This window comes from Castor canadensis, chromosome 12 (genome assembly GCF_047511655.1).
Source record: "Castor canadensis chromosome 12, mCasCan1.hap1v2, whole genome shotgun sequence".
NCBI lineage: Eukaryota > Metazoa > Chordata > Mammalia > Rodentia > Castoridae > Castor > Castor canadensis.
The window spans coordinates 114,117,154-114,130,112 of record NC_133397.1 but is presented as its reverse complement, the minus strand read 5'-3'; the positions used below and the strand labels follow the sequence as shown (position 1 = coordinate 114,130,112).

Below are 12,959 nucleotides of genomic sequence, written 5' to 3'. Positions count from 1 at the left end.
AAAATAGTGAGGAATTTTAAATTTTCAAATGACTTTAAAAGTGAGTATACTGCTACTATGCAGTAGTCCCCTTTGTCCCCAGGAGATATGCTCCGTGACCCCCAGTGGGTGCCAGGAATTGCAGATAGCACTGAATCCTATATATATTATGGTTTTTTCCTATACATACATGCACAGATTGAATGTCTTTTCCATCCTAACTAAGCACTCACCGTGGACTTTGAGTGTAATTTTTGCAATTAAGGTACAACAATAAAACTAGCATGAATTTCTTTTTCATTTGTCATAATTTCATGGATCCAAGATTTGTTCTTATAGTAACCTCAGCATGTGATTTTTAAAATTTTTCTTGTTAAGTTGAGGATTCTCACCTTTTCAGTTAAAAGAAGAACTGTAGGGCTTCTCTTTGGCACATATAAACTGGGGCTGTTATTAGTAAAATAAGGGTCGCTAGAACCCAAGCCCTGTGATAGTTGATCTGGTAACCAAGATGGCTACTAAGTGATTAGCGGGTGGGTAGTGTACACAGCACGGGCACACTGGACAAGGGCAATCCATGCCCTCAGCAGGATGGGTTGGTCAGCATGAGTCATGCTACCTAGAACAGCATCCAATGTAAAACTTCCAGAATTTGTTTATTTCCTGAATTTTCCATTTAATACTTTTGGATTGTGGTTGACCGCAGGTAACTGAAACCTTGGAAAGCAAAACCACAGATAAGGGAAGACTACTCTATTTATTGACTATTTGAACTTTTTTTCCTTCTTTTTTGTGAATCCAATGTTCTTGGCCTGTGACCATTTTGGCAGAAAGCTAATCGTTTTTGGTCTGATTTGTAGGAGTTATAGATTAAGGAAACAAGCATGTATGATTCATTTTATTATTTCTGTTGCTACAAATTCCATGTTTGGAAAGATTTTGTTCGACAGCATTTGCTAAGTTGTTATTTCTTTCTCTATTTTCTCCATCTGATCCATGTATACTTACCCTCAAAATGTTTATCAGCACAAGATGGTCAATGTTTCTGCATTGAGCTGATTCCAAAGCCTTGGAATTTTTGCTAATCCCAGAAACTTCACCACGTCTGAATGTAGGACATTAATTGACCTTCTCAGATATTTTAAGTGGCTTGAGGAATACAGAGATCTGAGGCCTTATGGTGGGAGCCAAGACCTTGGGTTTGGATCCTGTAGCTAACATGTCCTTCAGCCAACCCAGCTTGCTCAGAACATCCATGTGGTCTGCACCTGTGTGCACCCCTCTGTCCAGCTGTGGATTCTTCTGTTCTGGTGAGTGGGCTGAGTGTTTGCATATTTTCCCTTTGTTTATAGGCACATATGGGTTTGGGGCCCTTTTCTCTTTAGCAGAAGGTCGCTGATGCTGGACTGGACCTTCCTCAAGCCAGGCCCCGTGGGGCTTTGTGAGGTGCTGAGCCCTGGAGGCTGATAGGGAATGCAGTGGGGAAGGGGGGCTCAACCTGAGAGCTTCCAGCTGCCCCAACTCCTGCTGCCCATCCTCGTCCTCTCTTCTTCCTTGGGGAAATTTCCCTACAACTGTGTCCTGTTCTCCTGAGAGTGGGCACAGGCCTCTGATCAAGATGGGAAGTGATTTTCAGAGTCCTAGATTGGGGACAGGGATGCCTGATGCCAAATACGGGCCTGCATGTTTTCAGAGGAGTGGGAAGCAGGTAGGAGGGGATGCCCTGGCGGGGGCGGTGGGGAGGTGGCTTCAGGTGTCTGGGTAGTCAATCTGGAAGGCAGTTTCGCTTGGGTAACTGTTCACTCCTAGTTCTGGGGTGTGTGGGGTGGGGGAGCTCTGAGATCTCAGATGTAGGAGTGGGGGAAGAGCAGAAGAAGGGAGGCAGAAGCTTGCTTCTGTTCCTTACCCGCCCAAGCCTCTGAAGCTGACCTAGAAGCTTCCAGGTTGGTTTGTGTGTGTAACCCAGGACTGACTCCCAAGAGACTGACACATTCCTGGGTTTTGGCAGGGAAGGTGATTCATTGTAGGGTTGGCAGCAGGAGCCCCAGTCTGAGGAAGTCAATAAGGACTCCAAGGTGACAGTCCTAGAGCCTCAGATTCCCAGTGCTACGGCGGGGCGTCTGGGGGACTGGGCCTCTGCTGACCCAGGGCTCCCACCTGTTCAGGGTGGGGAAGGAGCATTTTGCCTCTAATGAGTACAGTTCCCTTGCCTATTCCTGTGAATGCCTCCCTGCCTTCTAGGGCTGGCTTTGTGGGCATTAGGGTTTGACCCCCTTCTCTGCCTCGGGATACCCACCTGGGTGAACCTGAGGCTGGGAGGGGCACAGCCTGGGCAAAAGCCCAAGGCAGATAGACTTGGGTCTGTCCTCTAGAAATGTGCCTAAGTAGCAAGTGATTCACCCTGTGATGTTTGAGCATTTTTCCCCCTTAAAACATGACAAGCAAGATAGCATATAGACAGTGCCTGGCTCCAGCTTTCATTAAAGATTCTCTCATGGGCTCCAGAAGACTCACCTGGATCTCCCTCCTTCCTGCAGGAAAATGACCTCACTCTGCACATCTCTGGGTTGACAATGAACTAGAATGGCACTTCAGTGCCCAGCGCAACCTAACAGGTACGTCAGCTTCCACGGCCTCCCCACTGGGCCCCCTGCAAAGCTCATCACAGCCACACTAAGAGGACACCGGCTTGACATTTGGAACACAGTGTAAAGAATGTGGTTTCAGAGCCAGGCAGATGAAGGGCAATCCTTGCCCTGCCACCCAGGAGTTGACCTCAAGGGCTGGCTCTACATTTGTAACTGGCAGTGCCCACCTGGTGATCTGTTGTGAGGACTGAGTCACAGCAGGGGTGCAGCTCTGCAAAGGGTGTACAGGGAGGGGACTCAGTTTATGCTCTCAGTATCTTGATGGCCCTCTTCCCCTCCTTAGGGAGCTGTTTTGACAGGCGCTGTCCCCCTGGCTCTGGGCTGGTTTTCTCTTACCTACAACATGCTCAGGTCTTGAAGTCCCTTTTTGACCTCAAAGTTTGATGACCAGTCTCTACACTAGTTCTGGCCTGAGCTGTGTGACTCCATGATCAACTTAGCAGGGTGGGTTCAAGGAGAAGGCTTAGGCTGAGAACTCAGCATGCAGCTGTGTGATTCGAGAGGAGTCAGGAAAGTCCTGGAACACAAAGAGGCGTGGTGTTTGGCCAGAAGTGAGGGCAGAGGTGCTCTGTGGTAATCAACATGGTGTGTGTGTGTGTGTGTGTGTGTGTCTAGATGCAACCAACTGTAGTCCTTGGTGGGGCCATGAAACAAAGGCTTCTGAATTTCTTTGGTGCTGTTTGGGGACTTTTGTGTGCCTCTGTCATTCATGAAATTCAGTGCTTGCATTTAAATGATTCCTTCAAGAAATGTATTTGGTGAGGCCCAGGAGGCCAAACTTCAGGTCCAGAGGCTGGCCCTGTGCTGGGTACAGAGATAAAGGGAGAATAAAATGAGATTCCTGTGGCCCCGGCACTCACATCCCCGTGGCTCTGTGCAGAATATAGCACTTGGCTAGGCCCAGAGAGGGGCTGCCTGCTCTGCAGAGAAGGGGGCCACAAGAGGCTCCACTGCCAACGAGGGGTTGAGCCTCTGCCAGGCCAGGGGGACATCATCGTGAACCCACAGTGAGACAGTCACCACAGTCCCAGAGCGCACACAGAGTGCATGCTTTCAGACGCACGAGAGAGCACGGGTGACTGGAGACTTAGCTGGAGCATGGTGTAAACAGAGCCTTGGGACAAGGACAGTGGGGACAGGCGCTCATCCTGACAGTCATATTGCTGAGGCCTCGGGGACTGACTGAGGAGCTTGGACTTTGGGTGGGAGTCCCAAATTCAGCTGTGTGGGTAGACTAGGGTGGGAGAAGGAGTGGTGGAGACTCCAGCTCAGTAAGACATTCCCCATAGGTTCCCAGAAAGTGGGATTAGCTGGGTGTCAAGTTGTCTACCACCTTCCCATAGTGTCATTCTGGGGATGCTGTGAGGGGGGCCAGAGTAAAGGGGGAGGGAGACCAGTTAAGAAATTAGCGGAAAAACTTCGTTCTTCCTTTTCACTGACTTAACAAGTACTTATTGAGCACTTGCTGTGTGCCAGGCGCTATTATTCTAAGCAGGTGCTATTAAGGGAATTAGTCATCTCTTAATCATCATCCCTGCCGCCAGGCTAATTCCTCTGTTTCCTCCCAGGTGCCCTGTCTTTGTCTGTGGGCTCTGATGCTACACTTCACAGTCCCACACATCTGCCCTCAGGGCCTCTGGAAGCCCACCCCAGCCTTTCTCTGGATTTTGTCCCACTCTGGTCAAAGCCTTCCTCTTTGGAGTGACTGCTCCCTCTCAGCGCTGCCTGGCAACTCATCCTCTAGCTCTGGGTGGCGGGAGAGGAGCCTCCCTCTCCCAGCTTCCATGGACTTGCCATCAGCAGGAAATGAGCAGCACTTTTAATTGGATCTGAGCAGCACTCGTGTATTCGAGCAGCTGTCAGCACTGAGCCTGGGCCTGGGCTAGTCCAGAAGCATTGGAGTCATGTGGGTCCCTAATATCAAAGTGCTCCCAGGTGGAAGGGAATAATCCTTGTGCACCATCAAAACCCACTCAGTGCCTAAAAGATGGTCACCATGAGTCAATGGGGACCATGAGAACATACATGCCAAATTCTGTTTTGTTTTTTTTGATGGTCCTAGCATTTGAACTCAGGACCTTGCTCTTTCTAGGCAGGTGCTCTACCACTTAAGCCAAGTCCTCATCCCTAGATGTCCAGTTCTTATCCCTAGACAATCTTCATGGAAGCCCACCACAGCCCGCTAAGTTCAGCTCTGTTATTGTCCCATTTTACAGATGTGATTGAGGCTCAGAGAGTGAGTGAACTGCTGGAGATCGCATAGCTATCAGCAATGGCACTAGGTCTGAACCCAGGATGGCTGGCCATTAAGCCCACTTCTGTCATGGATGAAGGACACTCTACTTTTTGGCTGGGCCGGGGGCACTTCCTTCCTCCTCCTCATTTTTCTCCATTTTGGTGTGTGTCCATTTTGTGGAGAGGGTATGAGAAGTGGGGGGGCTGCTGGGCCTGTCCCCAGTGGGCACCTGCCTTGGCTTTCTCCAGGACTGGAAGTACGAGGCAGTTATCATAGAATTGGCTGCTGGAACAGATTCCCATTGTCCCTCACCCAGCCCTTCTCTGGTCTCTGACTCCATGGCTCAAGCTTCTCCTCTGCCAGTTCATCCCCCATTCCTCCTAAATAATAGGAACCTGGGACTGTGAAGGAGCATGGAGCCAATCTCAATGACTCACCTGTGACCTGACTATTCTGCAGAGATCCAGTGGCTGTGAAATGCAAAAAAAAAAAAAAATTATAAATCATTTATTCATGCCACGAATACTTATTGAGCAATGACTCTTTGGCAGGTCCCATGCTAGATTCTAGGGGTATAGTCCTTGGGAAGGCTGACACAGCTCCCACCTGTATGGGGCTTACTGTCTAGGGAGAGAAGCAGGCAGTAAGGAGCTGTGTAAATTCCTAAGTACAAGCTGACATGTCCAGCAAAATTAACATGGAACAAATGTGGGGGTCTGGAGGTTTTCCTGGCAAAATAAGCTGAAGGATGAGGGTCAGCTGCACAGAGCAGAGAAGGAGACCCTGGGATGTGGGTGCTAAGCCCTGAAGTGGGGAACAAGCTGGAGGCTTAGGACAGGGCAACAGGAACCATGGGAGGCTTGGGGCCTGACTGGGCCTGTGTTAGTCAGCTTTCTGTTACTGTAATACAATAACTGAGATACTCAAGTTTTAAAGAGAAAAGCTTTATTTTGGCTCTTTATTTTTCCAGTTCATGATTAGTTGGCCCAGTTGCTTTGGACTTGTGGCATATCAGCACATTGTGGTAGGCGTGTGTAGTGGAGCAAGACCTCATACCTCATCTCCATCCAGGGAGCTTGCCAGGGCCCCACAGTCCCCTTCAAGTCATGTCCTCAATGACCTAAAGTTCTCCCACGAGGCCCCACCTTTTAAAGGTTTCACCACTTCTCAGTAGCACCATGCTAGGTGGCCAAGCCTTGAACACATGGGCCTTTGGGGGCACTTCAGATCCAAACAGCTGAGCAGAGCTGATTGGACACAGCCTTGCAAAAGGGAACTGTGGAAGGATTGGGTTTAATCAACTGTGCAACAGCAAACTTCTCTCTCAGTGCTTTGCTCTTTGTCCTGGTCCCTGGAGCTTCTCCCTGCCTGCTTTGTCCTGTGTCCATTCTGCATGAGGGGAAGTGAGGCCTGGGGGGAGGTCTAAGCCATCATCCCCTTCCTGGGGTGAGGGGCAGCTGATTAGAAACAGATGCCATGTCTTGGTGGGGCCCTGGATGGAGCGGCAAGGCCGTGGTGGGCCTGGCTCCCCTGTGCTGACCTCAGACCTGCACCGCTGGCATGTCCAGGCCGCAGACTCTCTGTCAGCAAAGCCGCATCCGTCCTGCAGAGAGATGGTCACTGTGGCTACCCACACCCCCAACCCAGCAATTTCCCTGCCACGGTGAGAAACCTCCTGCATTCCCGGGCCAGGCCCTGGCCTCCTCCAACTGGGCCTGGAGCTCTCGCTAGGGGAGGGAGAGATGCCAACTAGGTTTTTGGAAAGGCACAAGGCTGGCAGAGGTCTCTACCACCCTACCTGGCTCCTTGGTACACCTGTAGCAGCACAATGCTACTTGAGGTCACCAGTATCCTACTTGCCATGTGCTGAGCTCTGTGTTAAGGACTTTGCATCTTTACACTTCATCCTCACAAACAGTTCCATGAGGTCCAACTCTAGGGCGACGTGTGGCTGAGGCTCAGAGAGTGTGCCTTGTTGCATAGCCAGAGTGTACAGAACTGGGTTTGGGCACAGGTTGTCTGGTTCTAAAGCCCATGACCCCATGGTCCACTACAGTAGGTCCAGGCTGTCACTCCTGTCACTCTCAGATGCTGCCTGTGCCCATTGCTCCCAAGGGATCCCAGATCAGCTGCAGGCTGCTTGTGCCCCAAAGGTCCCAGAAGCCTGCACACAGGAACTAAGGTGGGCAAAGAGAGTGTTGGGCCAGCCTCTCAGGGATTGGACACTGTCAAGGGCAGCATGCTTGCTGTGGGTTTCATTTGGACCACACTGAAGCATCCCTTCACACAGGGACTTACAGTTCTGACCGCTACCTCTAAAGTCCCAAATACCTCCCCCACAGAGGCTGTACTTTCATATCCTCAAGCCCCCTTAGGACCTCAACGATCCAGCCTTCAGGGGTCTCTCAATGATGACTGCTGTGTCCTTCAGCAACCCTAATTGCACTTTCCTGATCACTGTCCCTCTCAGCGCCCCCTAGGAACGCATCCTTTTTCCTCTGCTCCTCCATGGCCACCCGACTTGCCTGCTGTAGACTTGATTTCTCCCCAGGGCCACATAAATACAACCCTCTCTGCCTTGTTTCTAGAAGCCCATATCTGGTGCTCTTGAGGCACAAAGGAAAAAGGCAAAGGTCCTGCTGCTGGACCCTGGCTTTCTGTATTCTGGACTGGGGAACCTTGGTGGTCTTTGGCAGATGGATGGGCACTGAGGCTGACCATTGAGGGTGAGGCCTGGGGACTTTGAGACAAAGGAATAATGAAGTCATTTGTGTTTTGGGGTCTGGAAAGGAGAAGTAGCCCCACCCTAGTATGGATCCTGGGAACAGATAAAGGGCTGAAGTTCTGATCTGATTTGAAGGTGAAGCAGGAGCCCTCTGGAAGGGTGGGCACAGATGGGCATGGACAAGCCACAAGTGCAGGCAGTAGCCTTGAAAGTGGACTGAGCAGGTGTGACCCCTCAGTCACCCTTGGCCATTCTTGGAGCCAACCTTCTGCCAGGTCCCTGTGGCCTGTGTTGTGCACTAGTTGGCACAGGACCAGCTTCCTTCTCTGACTACATAGCAGCCCCTCAGTGGGAACTGGCCCACGCTCCAGTTCTCCTGGCTAAGGCGTGGATGTTGAACCTGCACCTCCCTCTTTTGAAGGCACACAGTTCTGGGGGTTCTTGGGCAATCAAAGAGAGAGAGGAAGGTACATACTTCATCTGAGTAGACAGATGCTCTTCATCTTATGTCCCAACAAGCCTATTCTACATTGAAAATACCGTAAGCAGAAAACGCTTAATACACGCATCTTTCTGAGAACCGTGGGTTGCTCATTTCCCCTCCTGATCACATGGTTGACTTGCTGCCAGGCCCAGCATCAGGAGAGAGGATCAAACCACATATCACTGGCCTGGAACAAGATGCAAATTCCAAATTTAAAGCATGGTTGCTACTGAATATGCACTGCTTTCACATTGGTGTAAAGTCTAAAAAATCCTAAGACCATCATAAATTGAAGATTTATGTAGACAGTTGGACCATGATAGTTTTCACTAAAATGACAAAAATCGAAGAAATACAAAATGTTGTACTTCAAATGTCTGTTTCTTCTCCTGGTAGCTGAGACAACTGCTTCTGTTGGTGGAGCACTCACTGTGTGCCAGGTACTTACCAAACCTCCCACCTGTGCTGTTCCATTTAATCTTTACAACAAAGTGGTGCTTTTGTTTTAAAGATGAGGGAGACCAAGGCACAGAGCTCAATGGTTTTTCCCAAAGTCACATAACCAGCAAAGCCAGGGACTCTCCCTCCAAGGTCCTTCAACCGCAGATGCTGCACCCTCTCGCTGCATCTGTGAGGATCCAAATGGGGGGGGGGTTGTCTGCTGAGGCCCAAGGAGATTGTGGGTGTCTGCCAGGTGCCTGTCTCCTGCAGCAGCTGGATTTCATTATGGCATGGACAGCAGGTCACCTTTGCCGGAGCTGTGAGGGAACAGGGTGACCACAGCCCGTGAACCCTGGGGGCCCTTGAGTCCCTGCTGTCTACCAGTAGCTTTCACAAGCCTGTTGACGTTGACAGGGCATCCTGCGTGGAGACAGCAGGAAGCCTAGGGTCCTGTGGTCTGCCAGCATTGCTCAGAATTTCCTGGGCTGAGTCCTCCTGCGGGGCCTCCTGGGGTTCTGCCAGGCCAGTGCCCCTGTCCTGAGGCTTTGTGGGTCCCCTCTGGCTCTGACAGATAAGTTTCTGACTCCAGGTCAGAAGGCCCTGTCCTCTGGAGTCTGAGCATGTGGGGGGGCGGGGGGTGGAGGGGATGTGAGCACCAGTGGAGGCAGGGGTGGCAGGACTGGTCACATTTGCCCTGTGCTGTCGCAGTGGGTGCTTCAAACATATACCTGAGGCCCATGCTCTGCAGAAGTCATGACTAGCTTGCTGGTCTGGGAATAGCAGTATTTCACGCAAGGAAAGGATGCTGGAGTTTCGGGAGGGGGTGGTACAGTATAAACCTAGCCCCGAGGCCTCTGAGATCCCAGTCCTGGGACTGTGATTTGGTTCTGCCCAGGCCTGCCCATTAGTAGGCTCTTCCCCAACAGGGCTGCTGGCCCCTGCTGGCAAGAGGGGCCCAGTGGACAGGCAGGAGTTCTAGCTAGTTTCTCAGTCTCCCTCTGGAGTGCTCCCCTAGGCCAGTCCCTCCTTCCAGAACACTGGTATCTCTGACTCCCTCCTTCCCTGGGAGTGGTTAGCTTTCTGGGAACTCAGGCTCCATGGACGCCCAGGGACTGGGGGACACAGACGATGTTGTAGGCGAAAGCTTGCTGCCAGCAGAGGCTGCTGAGAGACCGGCCTGTCCCAAGGCTGCAGAGCAGCGGGTTGGTGAGAAAGGAGGCTTCCGTTCTCTACCACACTCAGACCCCACCGGGAACGTGGCTTCAGGCCAGGTTCCCTCTGGGCAAGAAAGGATGACTCGGACAGAAAGAACGTCTTGGCCCAGGGATAAGTAGAGCCGCTGTGCTGGGGGCTGTTGGCAAGTGGTGGGTGGGTGAATGAATGACCCCGTGCCTCAGTTTTGTGCCCACACTCCCTGTCCCCCAGTCCTCCTTTAGGAGTCTCCCCTGGACTGGGGTTTTTAAGACCCCCAGAGTGGTAAGAAATGGTCTCTCCTACCAACTTCTGGAGTTGGAAAGGACCTAGAGTTGGCCAGCCCTTGCCTCCTCTCAGGGGTAACTGATGGATGGTTGACGGAAAGGAGTCAGCCTTGGAGACCCCTAGACATGTCCTCGGCAGGTCAGGATTCTGACCTGATTGAAGAGGGATATCTGGTGTTGGGGAAGCTAGCCTGGACTGCACATGGGGAATTCCAGCCCTGTGGAGCCTGTTGGAAGCACAGTTTGTGTTTAGACAGGCCTGGAAACCCACAAAGCTGCCGCTTCATCCTTCCAACCCAGTTTCCAAAAAACAAAGGACCTCAGGAATCCTGAGAAATGTCTCTTCGTCACCAGAGGTACCTCGTGGCACAGGCCAATCAATACCAGGCACTACAACAGCCCTGTGATTGACACCAGCCTCCTGTCCACTTTGGGTCCTGAGCAGAAGCAGCTGCTGATGGCAGGGTGGAATGAGCATGTTGTTTTGGCTGGGGTGAACGGCTGCTGCTGGCATTTATCAAGTGTTCCCCTCACAGGACCAACCACTATTACTGTTTGAATGCGAGCATTCCTTGTAACAGCCCTGTAAGGTAGGGCATGAGTAGTAGGTAGGTACTAGTCTTGCCTCCATTTTTCTATAGAGGAACTGCATTGCAGAAGATGAAGCAGCCCAAGGGCACCCATGTGGCGAGGGGCAGAATAAGCTTCCAATTTGGAGGTTGCAAATACTCTGCTTGGAAATGCTTTACCCTCCTGCTTCTAACCCCTGGGAGGAAAGATGGAGGAGGGCAGGTTTCCTGCAGCTCTGCCCTCTCCCCTGGGGGCCACACAATGGTTGAAGGTCACCAGGGTCGGTCCATGGAAACACTGACCCTTTTCTAGGAAGCATTGTAACATCCGGTGATTTCCTGTTTAACACATCAACAGGGTGCTTGAGGCTCATGAGCTTTGAAGATCCAGAGATCTGGGGCTAGAAGACACGAGCCTGTATCATAACTTACTACTGTGTGGCTTTGATTCTACTCTGTTTCACAGACCTCTGTCCCCACACCTGTAAACTGGGAGAGAAGAATGACACTGCTCTCCATTATCTACCACAGAGAAGTGAAACATGGAACACAAGACCCCTGAAGCCAGGAGGCTGGCCAGAGAGAAAGCACTGGGCAGTGGCAGATGGCGTGGTAGGTGTGGGATAAGAGGATGGGGATGAGAGGAAATGAGAGGGAAAAGTTCAGGGAGGGGTGCAGCAAGGAAGGGGCTGCCATCATGGTACTAGGACCCCAGATCTGGAGAGAGGCCAGCAGACTTCAGGATTTCTTGTAACAGATTAAGGGAACTGCTTCACAAAAGTCCATGTGCCTGATGGAGATAGCCTGGGGGTAACCCAGGAGCCTTTCTTCATTGAGGACACCGAGCAGCAAGCAGTGTGACTGTGTCTTCCCAGGAAAATCCCATGGACAGAACTGCTGTCCAGCAGGCATCAGATGACAACCAGCCAGCCAGTTCCCTACAAATGCCCTGTTGGCTGGCTTTGAGCTTCCTTCTGTCCTGCTCTAACCTGGTTTCCGTTGGTTAACTGGTTCCAGTTGCCCTGACAACAAAGCAATAAATGGAGGTGGCTGTGAATGACTATGTTAAGTCACTTAATTATTGCAAACAGGCAGTGTGCTAACTAAGGGTGGTACAGCTTCATTAGACTTAGTCACTCCTGCAACTAAATGTGGCTGCGAATGTCTTAAATATTCATGAAACCGTAGACCCTCAACCAATGCGTCTTGAACCCTTCGAGAGCTTTTGGAATTATGAAGAAATTGTATTTTGTCCATTACAGTTTTTTTCCACTGAGTTGATTTTTACTAGATTCAAAACCTTGGCAAACCACTGATGTATATAGACAGACTGCCTCCCAGTCACCCCATTCCTCACCTCTGCAAGGATTTATCAATTCCAGCATGTCCGTTCTGTTGAAGCTGTTATTATGGCTCTATTCTGAAACATCCTGTAGTGGTTATTTTTTTGGAGACATCATTTCTCTTAGCAACAGGATTTTGAGGGCTAACGACCGGTGTATTATGCCAATAAATGATGTGACTCGTGGGCAAACAAGCCCGCAAGAGCCAAGTAAGAGTACCCTCCGATTATGGGTTCATTTGTTTTAGGTCATCCAACGTCACCAGCACCCACCCACAGGTCACATTTGCTTTGTTATATGCCTATCAGCATTTGTTGTGGCTGAAATACACCCAGGGCCTGGGGAACATTCAGAGTCACCGAGTGCCCCAGGCTGTCACAGCCCCATCTTCTCCTCAGTGCAGATCTCAGAGCAGCATGTGTCTGACTGGGAGGAGTTTCTTTTTCCTGCTCTGAAGTGCCTGGCTCACTGCCTCCCTTTGTCCTTACAGCCACTTGCGAGGACCAAGTGGAGACAGGTGGAGTCCCTGGTTGGCAGAGTGGGACTCAAATCCAGGCAGCCTCCCCTCTTTCTGCTCATTGCCTTCAAACATCCACACCTGCAGCACAGCTGAGTCATCATGGGGTGTCTGGGTTCCATTAAGGTTCTGCTCCAGAGCACAGCATATGAAGGTCACTGCCACAAACCAATTCCATGGTCAAAGGTCACACAAACTGTATGCATCCGGTGGCACCGAGCCCAGCACTTCCAGGCAGTGTGGGTCTTGCTTGTCATTGGGGCTCAGAATTACTCCCGTCCCCCTTTATTTTTTTGCAGTGCTGGAGATTGAACTCAGGGCTCCACAAATGTTAGGCGAGTGCTCTACCACTGAGTCACACCCCCAAACCCACAATTCCCTTTTGATTGCAGTTCTTTCTGGTCACTTTCAGAGGTGGAGACCGTGGTTCTCCATGTGTGTGGGGTAGGAATAAAAATGTTTAAAAATAGTTACTGCTTTTTCTTAAGTATCAGACATTTTATTTGTATGTCCTTATTTACTCCTTAAAACCTTGTAAG

General features: G+C 50.8%; 1 long non-coding RNA gene across 2 annotated transcripts; it reads left to right on the top strand.

Moving 5' to 3' along the window:
* The first annotated feature begins 1,356 nt into the window (after window positions 1–1,356).
* On the top strand, window positions 1,357–12,751 carry LOC141414943 (uncharacterized). 2 transcript variants are annotated; one of them, XR_012439958.1, is made up of 4 exons: window positions 1,357–1,687; window positions 2,517–2,594; window positions 11,027–11,172; window positions 11,436–12,751. It is a non-coding gene; the product is annotated as an uncharacterized lncRNA (long non-coding RNA). The 2 variants fall into 2 exon arrangements; XR_012439957.1 differs by having other exon boundaries at window positions 11,027–12,751.
* The last annotated feature ends 208 nt before the right edge of the window (window positions 12,752–12,959 follow it).